Source organism: Scyliorhinus torazame, chromosome 2, assembly GCF_047496885.1.
Source record: "Scyliorhinus torazame isolate Kashiwa2021f chromosome 2, sScyTor2.1, whole genome shotgun sequence".
NCBI classification, from domain to species: Eukaryota; Metazoa; Chordata; class Chondrichthyes; order Carcharhiniformes; family Scyliorhinidae; genus Scyliorhinus; species Scyliorhinus torazame.
In genome coordinates, this window is record NC_092708.1 from 397,130,933 (window position 1) to 397,147,792 (window position 16,860).

General features: G+C 53.4%; 1 protein-coding gene across 4 annotated transcripts in view; it reads left to right on the forward strand.

Annotated features, from left to right (window-relative positions):
- The window catches only part of esr2a (estrogen receptor 2a), a 745,646-nt gene that overhangs the window by 210,800 nt on the left and 517,986 nt on the right, over positions 1-16,860 (forward strand). The window contains exon 1 of one of the 4 annotated variants that reach the window (XM_072494265.1): positions 9,928-10,177. The exons of 2 other annotated variants lie outside the window; for them this stretch is intronic. The gene's annotated coding sequence lies outside the window, so the exon portion shown is untranslated. Of the gene's footprint in view, positions 1-9,927; positions 10,178-16,860 lie in introns of those variants that run through there. One more of the 4 variants, XM_072494271.1, reaches the window with a different exon arrangement.

Sequence of the window (16,860 nt, forward strand, 5' to 3'; positions counted from 1 at the left end):
TCACTCCCGACTGTAAGCCCGTCGCCACCAGGAGCCGGCGCTACAGTGCCCAAGATATGGCTTTTATCAAGTCAGAGGTCCAGCGTTTACTGGGAGAGGGGGTCATCGAGGCTAGCAACAGCCCTTGGAGAGCGCAAGTGGTGGTAGTCCGGTCCGGGGAGAAGAAACGGATGGTCGTAGATTATAGCCAGACCATAAACCGATTCACGCAGCTTGATGCGTACCCCCTTCCTCGCACCGCGGAAATGGTAAATCGGATCGCCCAATACCGAGTCTTTTCCACGGTCGACCTCAAATCTGCCTACCACCAGCTCCCCATCCGACCAAAAGACCGCCCCTATACTGCCTTCGAAGCAGCCGGCCGGCTCTTCCACTTCCTCAGGGTCCCCTTTGGTGTCACAAATGGGGTCTCCGTCTTTCAAAGGGCGATGGACCAAATGGTGGACCAGTACGGTTTGCGGGCTTCATACCCGTACTTGGACAATGTCACCATCTGCGGCCATGATCAGCAGGACCATGACGCTAACCTCAAAAAGTTCCCCCAGACCGCCCGAGCCCTTAACCTGACCTATAACCAGGGCAAATGCGTTTTCCACACCACCCAGCTGGCCATCCTCGGCTATGTCGTGGAAGACGGGGTCCTAGGTCCCGACCCCGACCGCATGCGCCCCCTTAAGGAACTCCCTCTCCCCCGCAGCCTCAAGGCCCTCAAACGGTGCTTGGGGCTTTTCTCCTATTACGCCCAGTGGGTCCCCAAGTATGCGGACAAAGCCCGCCCACTCCTAAAGACCACCACTTTTCCCTTCTCGGCTGAGGCTCAATTGGCCTTCAACCACATCAAGGCCGACATCATCAAGGCCGCCATGCACGCGGTGGACGAAACCATCCCTTTCCAGGTAGAGAGCGATGCATCAGACATCGCCCTGGCTGCTACCCTCAATCAAGGAGGCAGACCAGTAGCGTTCTTCTCCCGAACCCTCACCGCCTCCGAGATTCGACACTCTGCAGTCGAAAAGGAGGCACAAGCCATTGTGGAGGCTGTGCGGTGCTGGAGACACTACCTCGCCGGTAGGAGGTTTACCCTCGTCACCGACCAATGGTCGGTTGCCTATATGTTCGATAACACGCAACGGGGCAAAATAAAAAACGATAAACTTTTGAGGTGGAGGATCGAACTCTCCACCTACTCGTACGATATCAAGTATCGTCCAGGGGAGCTCAACGAGCCCCCAGATGCCCTGTCCCGCGGCACATGCGCCAACGCGCAGGAGGACCACCTGCAAGCCATCCACAATGACCTCTGCCACCCGGGGGTTACCCGGCTCGTCCATTTCATCAAGTCCCGCAACCTACCTTACTCAACCAAGGAGGTCAAGGCCATGGTCAGGGCCTGCCAGGTCTGTGCGGAGTGCAAACCGCACTTCTATCGGCCAGACAAGGTTCGGCTCGTGAAGGCCTCGGGTCCCTTTGAGCGACTGAGCGTGGACTTCAAGGGGCCCCTCCCGTCCACCAACCGTTATGCCTATTTCCTCACCGTCATCGATGAGTTCTCCCGTTTCCCATTTGCCATTCCCTGCACCGACATGACCTCAGCCACGGTGATTAAGGCACTGCACAGCATCTTCACCCTGTTCGGTTTCCCTGCTTATATCCACAGCGACCGGGGTACATCGTTCACGAGCGATGAACTGCATCAGTATCTGCTCAGCAAAGGCATCGCCTCGAGCAGAACGACCAGTTATAACCCGCGGGGAAACGGGCAGGTGGAGAGGGAGAACGCGACCGTGTGGAAGGCTGTCCTTCTGGCCCTGCGGTCGAGAAATCTCCCAACCACCCGCTGGCAGGAGGTCCTACCCGATGCCCTACACTCCATTAGGTCACTCCTCTGCAGGGCCACAAATGAGACCCCTCACGACCGATTGTTTCGCTTCCCCAGGAAGTCTATCTCCGGGGTCTCGCTTCCACCTTGGCTGACGGCTCCGGGACCTGTTCTTCTCCGGAGGCACGCGAGGAGCCATAAAACGGACCCCCTAGTTGAAAAGGTCCGACTGCTCCACGCCAACCCCAGTTACGCCTACGTGGAGTACTCCGACGGCAGGCAAGATACGGTTTCCCTCCGGGATCTGGCACCCGCTGGATCCTCCACTACAGACGCCCCTTCCCGCGCCGCTCCCCTGCAGGACCCGTCGCCCCCTACAACACACCCCCTTGCGTCCCCCCTTTACACACCCCGCCGGCGCCGGCTCCGCTACCCCCGGCCCTGCCTAGTTCCTCTGCCCCGACCCGGACCGAAGCTCCGACCGCTGTGCTCCCGGATGTGCCCTCAACCGGGACGTCCGTGCCCGCCGCACCACCGCCCGAATTGAGGAGATCGAGGAGGATGATCCGGCCGCCGAGACGGATGGACCTATGATGGCACTTCATCCCCGCCGGACTCCTTTTTAAACAGGGGGTGAATGTGATGAACGGTTACTGCCTTATCATCATGTAAGGTGATGTCCCCATTAAGACCAGGCTTGGAACCCTGGGGACTCCGCCCATCTGGGAGCCATACATAAAGGCCTGCCTCATGGTCTGTATAGCAGTCAGCTCTCGTCCAAATCTGTAGCACAGTTATTAGCCTAATAAAGCCTTCTTTACAGTTTAATCTCTAAGCATCATTATTGAGGGTACCTCACACAGTTAGATTGGCAAAAAGGGAGGGGGATCGACCTTGAGGGTCGCGAGGCCGCAAACGGTAAGGGGGGGTAAGGGCCCACCGAATTTGAGGGTGAGGCTCTGGAGGTTGCACTGGAAGTCCAGGCCCAACAGGATTGCAGCGCAGAGATTAGGAAGGACATCGAGGCGGAAGTTACTAAATTCTACGCCCTGGACAGTGAGGGTGACTGTACAGAAGCCTCGGATCGGGACGGAGTGGGATCCGGAGGCTAGGGAGATCCTTTGATTGGCAGGGTGGACCGCGAGGGAGCAGCCTTACCGTATCTGGGTGAACAGAGCTTTCGGTGCTCCCGGAGTCCAGCAGGCACGAGGTCGCGTGGTCGTTGATTTTAACCGTCATCAACGCGGTGGCCATGTTGTGCGGGCGAGATTGGTCCAGCGTCATGAAAGTGAGCTGCGGGTAGCCGTCGGATGCTTCGGGTGGCGAGCGTGTGCGGTTCCGATGTCGGGATGTCCGGAGACCCTGTGGGGAACAAGATGGCGGCACCCATGGTGCGCACATTACTGGGTCGGGCCAAGATGGCGGTTCCCATTGTGCGTCTGGCGTGGGGGAGGGGGCGATAGCGGGCACGATCGCAGCGACTGTGCGGGCCTGGCACACAGCCACGAAGTGGCCCTTTTTACTGCTGGCTTTACAGCCGGCAGTGCGGGCCGGGCAGTGTTGGCGGGGGTGCTTCTGCTGACCGCAGAAGTAGCAGCGGGGGCCCCCGAGGTGCGCGGATCGGCGTGCGGCGCAGGCGTATTGGGAAGGCAGGACCCCGGCTGAGGAGGTCATCGGCGGGGTCCAGGGGGGTAGGAAGGAGTAGAAGGGTGGGCAGCGCGGCGGGAGAGGTACGATTGTACGTTACGAGACGCGACCGTCATGGAGAGCGCCAAGGTTTTCGTCTCCGCGAGTTCGAGCGTGGCCCCTTCCAGTAATCGTTCTCGGATGCGGTCCGACGCAATCCCCGTCACGAAGGCATCGCGCATGAGGAGGTTCGCGTGTTCGGCGGCCGTAACGGCCTGACAGTCACAGTCCCGGTTGAGTGGGATTAGGGCCCGCCAAAAGTCTTCGATGGTCTCACCAGGTAGTTGCGAGCGGGTGGCGAGTACATGCCTGGCGAAGAGCGTGTTCGCCTTCTGAGCGCAGTGTTCCTTAAGGAGTTCCATTGCTTTTGTGTAATTCGTGGCGTCTTGGATCAATGGGAACACGCTGGAGCTCAGTCTGGAGTACAGGACGTTTATCTTCTGAGCCTCCGTTGGCGCGGGGTCCGCCGCGTTGATGTAGGCCTCGAAACATGCCAGCCAGCGAGTAAAGTCTTTCCTGGCGTCGGGCGAGTGAGGATCCAGCTGCAGGCAATCGGGTTTGATTCGGATATCCATTCTGTGGAAAATCTGACTGTAATAAATTGATGCACGATCAATTGCACAAAGACTAAAGTTGGGGACAACTGTGGCTTTATTACAGTCAGATGCGTGGCCTCCTGCTGCAGCTGGCGAAATGGCAGGGCACTGGAGGTCATGCATATTTATACAGTTCTCCCTGGGCGGAGCCAGCCGGCAGGAGCTACCGGCGACCCTGGAGTGCAGGTCCTACCTCACATCTCCTAATACAGTGGGTCACCACAATCAGTCTCTGCGGAAATCTGACTGACTGATGCACGACTTCTTAAAGGGACCACTGGAGGATATGGTGGGAAAATCTCTTCCCTTTTTAATTTCCTCTCTAGTGGAAGTGGGAGGAGCAGGAATGTGCTCCCAGCTTGGCAGCATCACTCCCGCTTTGCTCCCTTTCCACTACCCAATTCCCCAGAAACACAATGCAGGGTGGTCCCCGTCTGCCACGGCATAACCTCAGGCAAGTGGACTCACAGAGAACAGGAGTTTTCCGTTAGATTGGGCGGGGGAGTGGGTCTCGGTTCGATGCTGTGAGTGTATATCTGTAAATGTGTGTATGCGCTTGTATGAGGATGGGTATGTGTTTATCTGTGTTAATACATTCCCAGACAAGACCCTAACAATGACTCGGATACTGGACAGAAACCCCAATATTTAATTTCATTTGTAAGACTGTGAGGAAAGGATACTTCACGCCAGGTGTCATTCCATGCACAGCCAGGGTATATTAAAACTAAGCTTATTATTAACACATGATTTAAATATCTTCACCCTCATACAAGAAAAAACAGCTTACAATTACCTATTAAACAATGCTTAACAATACAATGAAACAATAAATCAAAACGACTATCTCTTACCCTCACTCAAGCAAAGCCCACCTCAGGTCAGAATCCACTTTTGAATGCAGTTAGCAGACCCAGGAATACCTGGTTAATAGAGATGTCTTTGGTACCCTGCTATGAGAAAAATATATCCTTCCAAGACCCAGCTTGCAGATTCTTGCCTACCTCAAGCTATTGTTTAACCTTCCCACTTGTGTCACTGTCTGTGCCGAGTCTGCACCTTCTCCCCGTGTCTGCGTGGGTTTCCTCCGGGTGCCCCGGTTTCCTCCCACAAGTCCCGAAAGACGTGCTGTTAGGTGAATTGGACATTCTGAATTCTCCCTCCGTGTACCCGAACTGGCGTCGGAATGTGGCGACTAGGGGCTTTTCACAGTAACTTCATTACAGTGTTAATGTAAGCCTACTTGTGACACTAATAATGATTATTTAAAGTGTGAATGTCTGACAGATAGCGAAGGCCACAGAGAGAGATGGGTGGAAATGAATTGAATTTGATTTATTGTCACGTGTACCGTTTTACAGTGAAAAGTATTGTTCTGTGTACAGTCCAGACAGAACGTTCTGTACATGGCAAACATAGGACATGTGATGAATACACAATGTAAATACATAGACACAGACATCGGGTGAAGCACACGGAGTGTAGTACTGCTCAGTAGAGAAGATGGGTGAAGATGTCAGTTCCGTCCACAAGAGGGTCATTTAGGAGTCTGGTGACAGTGGGGAAGAAGCTGTTTTTGAGTCTGTTCGTGCGTGTTCTCAGACTTCTCTATCTCCTGCCCGATGGAAGAAGTTGGAAGAGTGAGTAAGCCGGGTGGGAGGGGTCTTTGATTATGATGCTTGCTTTCCCCAGGCAGCGGGAGGTGTAGACAGAGGAACTGAAGGCGCTGTTGTGCTTTCCTGGTCGTAGCGCTGACATGGGTGGACCAGGACAGAGTTTTGGTGATGTGCAGACCTCAGAATTTGAAACTGCTAACCATCTCCACCTCGGCCCCGTTGATGCTGACAGGGGTGTGGACAGTACTTTGCTTCCTGAAGTCAATTACCAGAAGCCGTGCAATATCAGTAATGATTACATTCCTCATCTGCTGTCGGTGAATTTTAGTTTAACAGATCTTAATATGCTCATTGATAACATCATTCAGTTTTCAGGCTGAGAGAGGGTGTAGAGCTTGTTATATTACTGGGTTCAGAAATATGTATCGTTACTAGTTGCTGTATATCCAGACGGTCTGATCCTGAAGAAACCACGAGTCTTCAACTTAAAGCAAACTAATTTATTAAGTAATGATCAATTATATTTGAGTTCGACACTCTACAGAACTATCACTAGTAATCAAGTAATTAAATACTAATGTATTAACTGATTCAAAACTACACGTGCTAACTATGCTGCGATCTATCTATCATACACTACTGCTGTCTAGTTACTCCTGGGTTGAAAGAGACCAAGATCCTCTGGGAGTTGATATTTATAATGGGATCTAGTGGTGCCCTCTAGTGGTAATGTTCCAGCTAGAAGTTAGAATGAACCCTTTAGTTTTAAACATGTTTACATATCATTACATCCCCCCTTTTTTTTTTACATTTCTTTCTTGTTTTAACAAAGGAAAAATGTAGAACAATATTAAAACCAAAAACATGATATGTATAACTTTTTACAGAGCAAAATGAGTAACTATTAGACAAATTGACTGTTAAGTATTTACAAGTTCGGTCTGTTAGGTTTATTTCATCATCCTATTGATCTTCTTAGTGGATGAGGTGGTGATGCTGATGTCTTGGCAGGTCTTTGCATGTCAGTGGTACTTTGATTGTTGGTTGCGTACCTTGAAAGATAGTTTCGTTGAGTTGCAGGTCTGGAAACATTTTCTGTGGTTGTATTTTCTTTAGTGCTCTACGATTTCTACATAGGATGTTACCTTCAGATGTCTTGATTATGTATGTCCTGGGAGCTGCTTGTCTTATGATTCTGGCAGGAGCAGACCAACCCCCATCAGGTATGTTGATCCTCACGGTGTCATCTGGAGATAATGAGTCCAGAGTGGTAGCATGCATGTCATAATATAATCTTGGACGATCACGTAGTTGTTGTATTCTGTGTATCATTGGAAGATGATTAGGATTTGGAAGCTGCAATGCAGGTAACGTTGTTCTCAGATCCCTATTCATTAGCATCTGTGCCGGTGACAGGCCTGTTGATAAAGGAGTTGCTCGGTAGGATAGCAGCGCAAGATGGATGCGTGACGCAGAATCCAGAGCTTTATTAATGAGTTGTTTTACGATACGTACTCCTTTTTTTACTTTCTGTTCAACTGTGGGTAATGTGGACTCAACGTGATGTGTTTAAAATTGTAGAGTCTTGCAAACTCTGCCCAGTCATTGCTGTCGAAACAAGGTCCATTGTCTGGCATGACAGTGGTTGGTATTCCATGTCGGGAAAAGGTTTCTGTGCTTGCTTTTATCACAGACTAGGAGGTCAGATTAGGTAGCTTCAATACCTCTGCATAGTTCGAGTAATAGTCGATAATGAGCACGTAGTCACAACCATTGGAATGAAATAGGTTAATGCCTACTTTGGCCCAAGGAGAGGTTTCCAACTCGTCTTGCTGTAGAGCCTCCTTGCACTGTGCAAGCTGGAACTTTTGAGACGTCTCACATCCCAAAACCATGTCAGTGATGTCCCGGTTTCTGCCTGACCAGTAGATAGCTTGTCCAGCCATTCGCTTACACTTTTCAATCCCGCAATGTCCCTCATGAATCTGACTTAGTATCATGGGCCTGAGCCGCAGTGGAATGACTATCCTGTCGAGTCTCAGAAATAGACTATTTATCACCGTCAAATCTGCTTGAACATTGCGAAACTGAGGACATTGCCCTTTTGGCCACCCGTTATTGATGTGGTGAATGACACGTTGTACCAATGCATCCTTTTTAGTCTCCTCTCGAATTAAGTTGATTCTTTCATCCGATGCTGGAATATTGTCTGCACACAGCTGTACCTGAGATTCAATGTGTTGAACGAATTCCAGTGGTTCACTCTGCGAAGCGTGGTAGCGCATCTGCTACGATCAGATCTTTTCCAGGTGTGTAGATGAGGTCGAAATCATATCGTCGGAGTTTCATTCAAATTCTTTGGAGTCGTGTCGTTGAGATCCTTCTGAATAATATGCACCAATAGTTTGTGGTCGGTCTCCACAGTGAAAGTGGGTAATCCATAGACGGAGTCATGGAACTTTAATATGCCGGTCAGGAGAGCCAGACATTCTTTTTCTATTTGAGCATAACGACATTCTGTTGATGTCACCGCTCTCGATTCATATGCAACAGGAACCCAGGACGAGCTATTATCTTTCTGCAACAACACTTCTCCTATTCCATCCTGACTTGCATCAGTCAAAATTTTTGTCTCCCTGCTTGGATCGAAGAATGGCAAAATCGGTGCAGTGGTGAGTTGTGATTTCAAGTTAAGCCCCTTGTTGATGATCCTTCGTCCATTCAAACGAGGTTGATTTCTTAATCAGGTTTCTCACAGCTGTTACTCGGTTGGACAGATGAGGGAGATATTTGCCCAGCAAGTTGACAACGCCAAGAAAACGAAGAACTGCGTTTTTGTCCTCCGGGACCTGCGTTCCTTGAATGCCTGTGGTTTTGTCAGTATCGGGGCGCACGCCTTCTTCAGAAATTTGGTCACCTGGGAACTTGAGTGTAGAAGCGCCAAAGCTACATTTGTATTGATTCAACTTACGGCCACACTCATGTATGCGCTGAAAACCTGTCTCAGTCTCAAGGCATATTCTCCTGGTGTTGACCATATGATGATGTCATCCACGTAGACACGAACGCCGTCTATACCCTCAGTCATCTGTTCCATGATGCGATGGAATATTTCAGATGCAGAGATTATTCCGAAAGGCATTCTGTTACAGCAGAATCTGCCAAAAGGTGAATTGAAGGTGCAGAGACTTCTGCTCGAATCTTCCAATTGAATTTGCAGGAAACCTTGCGATACATCTAACTTGGTGAAGATGCGAGCATTTGCCATCTCACTGGTGATTTCCTCTCGTTTTGGGATGGGATAGTGTTCCCTCATGATATTCTCGTTGAGATCCTTGCCATGGTGCCAAGCTGGCATTTTCTGTACCCGTGTGATCACGCTGGGAAGCACTCCGTGCGTGTTGGGGGGGGGGGGCGGGGGGATCTCACATAGTGCATTTGGGCTGAGGGGAGGTTGGGGATTGCTTTGGGGTCTCAGAGATCGGGGTGCCATGTAAAAATGGTGTCTCGATCTCTCGCTACACTGGGGAGCTCCGGCGAGCAGAGCTGCCCGCTATGTGGGGCTATGTGCGGCCTCGGCCGTGCGCTCCCCATTCAGGCCCCCCTCATACGCTGGGAGCGCTGGGAAACAGGCAGCTATAGGGGCTGGCGATGGGACTTTGTTCCCTTTGGGGAGAACCACGGTCTGTGTATTTCCAACGTTTTCTGTTTTTATTTCCAATTTCCAGCGTCTGCCTTACTTTGCTACTTTTTGATGTTCGTTGGGGAGCAGGGGCGGGGGGCAGTGCAGCTCTCCCTCAGCGCTGCACTGGGAGTGTCGGCCTGCATTATGTGCTTCACCTATGATCCTCCCTCTCTGCGTGGTCAGAGTGCTCCCTGCCCCGACGCCCGAGTTCTGGGTCACAGTGAGAGACAGAAAGAGATTGAGAGTTTCTGCTTTGAAGTCAGCGCTGGGCGATGAGTGGGTTTTGCTGGAAACTGAAGAAACTGTCACTCCCGGGCCGGGAGTCAATCATTTACCCAGTGCTGTGTGAAGGCAGCCGTGCCACTCGGTTCAAACTGATAAGTGGACATGTTTGACTGTGTGCGTGCTGCCAACATGCCACCTTTGAACCTTGATCATTTGGCAGTGTTGCCTGTCAGTCGGTCTGTACTGTACTGGGGGGGGGGGGGGGGGGGGGGCGGGGGGGGGGGGGGGGAAATTCCTCTCATCCGCTCTGTTGGAAAGCTGAATGGGATCGAGCACAGTCTGTAGACACAGGGCCGGGGATTCCAGCACCCAGACCAAGGTGGAAAGCTGCCTGCCTGTTCAACACCAAACCGAGTCTGGGCTGACCTGCAAGCACTGTGCCAACATCTTCCTGACCCCCCTCCTCTCACCGATTCCTGTGGAGTAGGGGCCCAGCAGTTATGGAGGTTGAGCTATCCCTGGGATGGTAGCAGTCCTGCAAGGTCTGTAGGTAAGCTACAGTTTTAATGGAGGGCCTTCTGGAATGTTTTACCGGCTGGGATAACGCTACCTTCATAAGACGCGGTTATTTCTGTCCCGCTCTCTGTTAGACATTCCCGGTTTAACACTGTCATATTTAACAATCTGTCTGTTGGACTCTCCACCCTGACTGTAACATCCACTCTGTTCCAAACTTCACCTTCAGTATAAGATTCAGTGAGAACAATCTCTCTCTCTTCGACTGTCCACCCTCAGTACAAGCCTCCTGTTGAGGCTGTTAAACTTTGGCTCCTGACCTCTCTTATGGAAGTGCTGTAGTGGAGTGTGATTGGGGTTGATGTTTCTGACTTGTTCCAGTAAATCGGTGCTGTGTTAACTGATGAAGAATAGAGACTGCGCCGGCCGGGATGTGCAATCCTCACGCTGTGCTGGGCACAGCAGTCCAAAGTTCAGAGTTAAGGGGAGCACTGGGCTTGTAAACACTGGGACAGAAAGTGAGACAAGTTAAGACATCACGATAAAACAAGGCCAAGACAAAGAACAAATAAAATAGAAAATCACAGCTTCGGCCCTCCCAGCTTGCGCCGACCCAGATCCTTTATCTAAACCTGCCACCTATTTTCCAAGGGTCTACGTCCCTCTGTTCCCCGCCCGTTCATGTATCTGTCTAGATGCATCTTAAATGATGCTATTGCGCCCGCCTATACCACCTCCGCTGGCAAAGCGTTCCAGGCCCCCACCACCCTCTGCGTAAAAAACTTTCCACACATCTCCCTTAAACTTTCCCCCTCACCTTGAAATGGTGACCCCTTGTAATTGACACCCCCACTCTTGGAAAAAGCTTGTTGCTATCCACTCTGTCCATACCTCTCATAATTTTGTAGACCTCAATCAGGTCCCCCCTCAACCTCCGTCTTTCCAACGAAAACAATCCTAGTCTACTCAACCTTTCTTCATAGCTAGCACCCTCTATACCAGGCAACATCCTGGTGAACCTCCTCTGCACCCTCTCTAAAGCATCCACATCCTTCTGATAATGTGGCGACCAGAACTGCACGCAGTATTCCAAATGTGGCCTAACTAAAGTCCTGTACAACTGTAACATGACCTGCCGACTCTTGTACTCAATACCCTGTCCGATGAAGTCAAGCATGCTGTATGCCTTCTTGACAACTCTATCGACCTGCGTTGCCACCTTCAGGGTACAATGGACCTGAACTCCCAGATCTCTCTGTACATCAATTTTCCCCAGGACTCTTCCATTGACCGTACAGTCCGCTCTTGAATTAGATCTTCCAAAATGCATCACCTCGCATTTGGCTGGATTGAACTCCATCTGCCATTTCTCTGCCCAACTCTCCAATCTATTTATATTTTGCTGTATTCTCTGACAGTCCTCCTCGCTATCCGCAACTCCAGCAATCTTAGTATCATCTGCAAACTTGCGAATCAAACCACCTATACCTTCGTCCAGATCATTTATGTATATCACAAATAACAGTGATCCGAGCACGGATCCCTGTGGAACACCACTAGTCACCGCTCTCCATTTTGCTAGGGACCCGGTTTAGCACTGCAGTCTCACAGTGCCAGGGACCCGGGTTAACACTGCAGTCTCACAGTGCCAGGGTCCCGGGTTAGCACTGCTGTCTCACAGTGCCAGGGACCCGGATTAACACTGCTGTCTCACAGTGACAGGGACCCGTGTTAGCACTGCTGCCTAACAGTGCCAGGGACCCGGGGTAACACTGCTGCCTAACAGTGCCAGGGAGCCGGGTTAACACTGCTGTCTCACAGTGCCAGGGACCCGGGTTAACACTGCTGTATCACAGTGCCAGGGACCTGGTAAAACACTGCTGTCTCACAGCGCCAGGGACCCGGGTTAACACTGCTGTCTCACAGTGCCAGGGACCCGGGTTAACACTGCTGTATCACAGTGCCAGGGACCCGGTAAAACACTGCTGACTCACAGCGCCAGGGATCCGGGTTAGCACTGCTGTCTCACAGCGCCAGGGACCCGAGTTAGCACTGCTGTCTCACAGCGCCAGGGACCCGGGTTAGCACTGCTGTCTCACAGCGCCAGGGACCCGGGTAAGCACTGCTGCCTCACAGTGCCTCGGACCCGGGTTAGCACTAATGCCTCACATCGCCAGGGACCTGGGTTGAAACTGCTGTCTCACATTGCCAGGGACCCGGGTTAACATCGCTGTCTCACAGTGCCAGTGACCTAGGTTAACACTGCTGCCTCACAGTGCCAGTGACCTGGGTTAACACTGCTGTCTCACAGCGCCAGGGTCCTGGTTAGCACTGCTGCCTCTCAGCGCAGGGACCCGGGTTAACACTGCTGTCTCAGAGTACCAGGGACCCGGGTTAACACTGCTATCTCACAGTGCCAGGGACCCGGGTTAACACTGCTGTCTCACAGTGCCAGGGACCCGGGTTAACACTGCTGTCTCACAGTGCCAGGGACCTGGGTTAACACTGCTGTCTCACACTGCCAGGGACCCGGGTTAACACTGCTGTCTCACACTGCCAGGGACCCGGGTTAACACTGCTGTCTCACAGTGCCAGGGACCCGGGGTAACACTGCTGTCTCACAGTGCCAGGGACCCGGGTTAACACTGCTGTCTCAGTGCCAGGGACCCGGGTTAACACTGCTGTCTCACAGTGCCAGGGACCCGGGTGAACACTGCTGTTTCACAGTGCCAGGGACCCGGGTTAACACTGCTGTCTCACAGTGCCAGGGTCCCGGGTTAACACTGCTGTCTCACAGTGCCAGGGACCCGGGTAAACACTGCTGTCTCACAGCGCCCGGGACCCAGGTTAGCACTGCTGTCTCACAGCGCCAGAGACCAATGTTAACACTGCTGTCTCACAGTGCCAGGGACCAAGGTTAACACTGCTGTCTCACAGTGCCAGGGACCAGGGTTAACACTGCTGTCTCACAGTGCCAGGGACCAAGGTTAACACTGCTGCATCACAGTGCCAGGGACCTGGATTAGCACTGCTGTCTCACAGTGCCAGGGAACCGGGTTAGCACTGCTGTCTCATAGCGCCAGGGACCGGGGTTAACACTGCTGTCTCACAGTGCCAGGGACCCGAGTTAACACTGCTGTCTCTCAGTGCCAGGCTCCCGGGTTAACACTGCTGTCTCACAGTGCCAGGGAACGGGGTTAACACTGCTGCCTCACAGTGCCAGGGACCCGGGTTAGCACAGCTGTCTCACAGTGCCAGGGACCCGGGTTAACACTGCTGTCTCACAGTGCCAGGGATCCGGGTTAACACTGCTGCTCGCAGCGCCAGGGACCCGGGTTAACACTGCTGTCTCACAGCGACAGGGACCCGGGTTAACACTGCTGTCTCACAGCGCCAGGGACCCGGGTTAACACTGCTGTCTCACAGTGCCAGGGACCCGGATTAACACTGCTGTCTCACAGTGCCAGGGATCCGGGTTAACACTGCTGTCTCACAGTGCCAGGGACATGGATTAACACTGCTGTTTCACAGTGCCAGGGACCTGGGTTAACACTGCTGTCTCACAGCGCCAGGGACCTGGGTTAACACTGCTGTCTCACAGTGCCAGGGACATGGATTAACACTGCTGTCTCACAGTGCCAGGGACTCGGGTTAACACTGCTGTCTCACAGTGCCAGAGACCCGGGTTAGCACTGCTGTCTCACAGCGCCAGGGACGCGGGTTAACACTGCTGTCTCACAGCGCCAGGGACCCGGGTTAACACTGCTGTCTCACAGTGCAATGGACCCGGGTTAACACTGCTGTCTCACAGTGCCAGGGACCCAGGTGAGCACTGCTGTCTCACAGTGTCAGGGACCCGGGTTAGCACTGCTGTCTCAGTGCCAGGGACACGAGTTAACACTGCTATCTCACAGTGCCAGGGACCCGGGTTAACACTGCTGTCTCACAGCGCCAGGGACCCGGGTTAACATGGCTATCTCACAGTGCCAGAGACCCGTGATAGCACTGCTGTCTCACAGCGCCAGGGACCCGGGTTAACACTGCTGTCTCACAGTGCCAGGGACCCGGGTTAACACTGCTGCCTCACAGTGCCAGAGACCCGTGCTAACACTGCTGTGTCAAACTGCCAGGCACCTGGGTTAACATTGCTGTCTCACAGTGCCAGGGACCCGGGTTAACACTGCTGTCTCACAGCGTCAGGGATCCGGGTTAACACTGCTGTCTCACAGTGCCAGGGACCCGGGTTAACACTGCTGTCTCACAGCGTCAGGGACCCGGGTTAACACTGCTGTCTCACAGCGTCAGGGATCCGGGTTAACACTGCTGTCTCACAGTGCCAGGGCCCCGGGTTAACACTGCTGTCTCACAGTGCCAGGGACCCGGGATAACACTGCTGCCTCACAGTGCCAGGGACCCGGGTTAACACTGCTGTCTCACAGCGTCAGGGATGCGGGTTAACACTGCTGTCTCACAGTGCCAGGAACCCGGGTTAACACTGCTGTCTCACAGTGCCAGGGACCCGGGATAACACTGCTGCCTCACAGTGCCAGGGAACCGGGTTAACACTGCTGTCTCACAGTGCCAGGGACCCGGGTTAACACTGCTGCATCGAAGTGCCAGGGACCCGGGTTAACACTGCTGCCTCACAGTGCCATGGACGCGGGTTAACACTGCTGCATCGAAGTGCCAGAGACCCCCGGGTTAACACTGCTGTCTCACAGTGCCAGGGACCCGGGTTAACACTGCTGTCTCACAGTGCCAGGGACCCGGGTTAACGCTGCTGCCTGACAGCGCCAGGGTCCCGGTGTAGCACTGCTGCGTCACTGTGCCAGGGACCCGGGTTAACACTGCTGTCTCACAGTGCCAGGGACCCGGGTTAACACTGCTGCATCGAAGTGCCAGGGACCCGGGTTAACACTGCTGCCTCACAGTGCCATGGACGCGGGTTAACACTGCTGCATCGAAGTGCCAGAGACCCCCGGGTTAACACTGCTGTCTCACAGTGCCAGGGACCCGGGTTAACACTGCTGTCTCACAGTGCCAGGGACCCGGGTTAACGCTGCTGCCTGACAGCGCCAGGGTCCCGGTGTAGCACTGCTGCGTCACTGTGCCAGGGACCCGGGTTAACACTGCTGCCTCACAGTGCCATGGACGCGGGTTAACACTGCTGCATCGAAGTGCCAGGGACCCGGGTTAACACTGCTGTCTCACAGCGCCAGGGACCTGGGTTAACACTGCTGCCTCACAGTGCCAGGGACCCGGGTTAACACTGCTGTCTCACAATGCCAGGGATCCGGGTTAACACTGTGTATCGCACAAAGACTCCGTTTGACGAATAGAGTGAAGTCGATGAGGCTTTATTAAGCGTGTCTGTTCCCCCGCAGCTCGATAGTAGAATGGCCTGCGGGGGAGGACTCCGGCTTCTTATACTCCGCCTTCAGGGCGGAGCTAGAGGTCAACGGCCAACCAGGACCTGGGATCTGTCAGCCAATGACATTAGGGCTTCCAGTCCCACATGACCCCTAATACACACTACCACATTCACCCCTTGTCAAAAATGAACCCGGCGGGGTGATGCTTCGCATGGTGGTAAGGGTTTACAGGGCTGGTCCTGGGAGGAAAACATTCACATGGCAATACAGTATGTACAATTTTGTCCTGTTTCAACTATTTACAGAAGGTATCGGGAGAAAAGCAAAATGTTCTTGTGAAAAGTCCATATATTGATTTAGATCGACGCCACGAGTCGGTTGGGCGGTCTGGTCGTCCGTGTCGATCGCCTCGGCCCCGGTGGTGGTGGTGGTGCTTGTACCGGTGTTGTCGTCTCCGGGAGCCTTACGGTTTCAGCTTGGGCTTTATTCTTGGTCGGGCCTGAGGGGAGGGGAACCGATCCTCCTGGGAAGGGGGCGGTCGCGGGGTGCGGCGGTGGCAGGAAAGGGGGGGGGGTTGGGTGAATGGTGTCGGGGGGGTGTGTGTGTTGCCGGCGGGCGCCAGATCCCGCAGGGAGACCGTGTCCTGTCGGCCGTCGGGGTACTCCACGTAAGCGTACTGCGGGTTCGCGTGGAGGAGGTGAACCCTTTCGACCAACGGGTCCGCCTTGTGTGCCCGCACATGCTTTCGGAGCAAGATGGGTCCTGGGGCCACCAGCCAGGTCGGCAGCGACGTTCCAGAGGAGGACCTCCTAGGGAAGACAAGGAGATGCTCATGAGGCGTTTGATTAGTGCTCGTACATAATAACGACCGGATGGAGTGGAGAGCGTCCGGGAGGACCTCCTGCCACCGTGAAACTGGGAGGTCCCTGGACCGTAGGGCCAGTAGGACGGTCTTCCAGACCGTGCCGTTCTCCCTCTCTACTTGCCCGTTCCCCCGGGGGTTGTAGCTGGTCGTCCTGCTTGAGGCTATGCCCTTGCTGAGCAGGAACTGGCGCAGCTCGTCACTCATGAAAGAGGACCCCCTGTCGCTGTGGACGTATGCGGGGTAACCGAACAGCGTGAAGATGGTGTTCAGGGCTTTAATGACTGTGGCCGCGGTCATGTCAGAGCAGGGAATGGCGAATGGGAAGCGGGAGTATTCGTCCACCACATTAAGAAAGTATGTGTTGCGGTCGGTGGAGGGGAGGGGCCCTTTGAAATCGAGGCGTTCAAAGGGGCAGGAAGCCTGAATCAGGTGCGCACCATCCGGCCTGAAAAAATGCGGTTTGCATTCCGCGCAGATGTG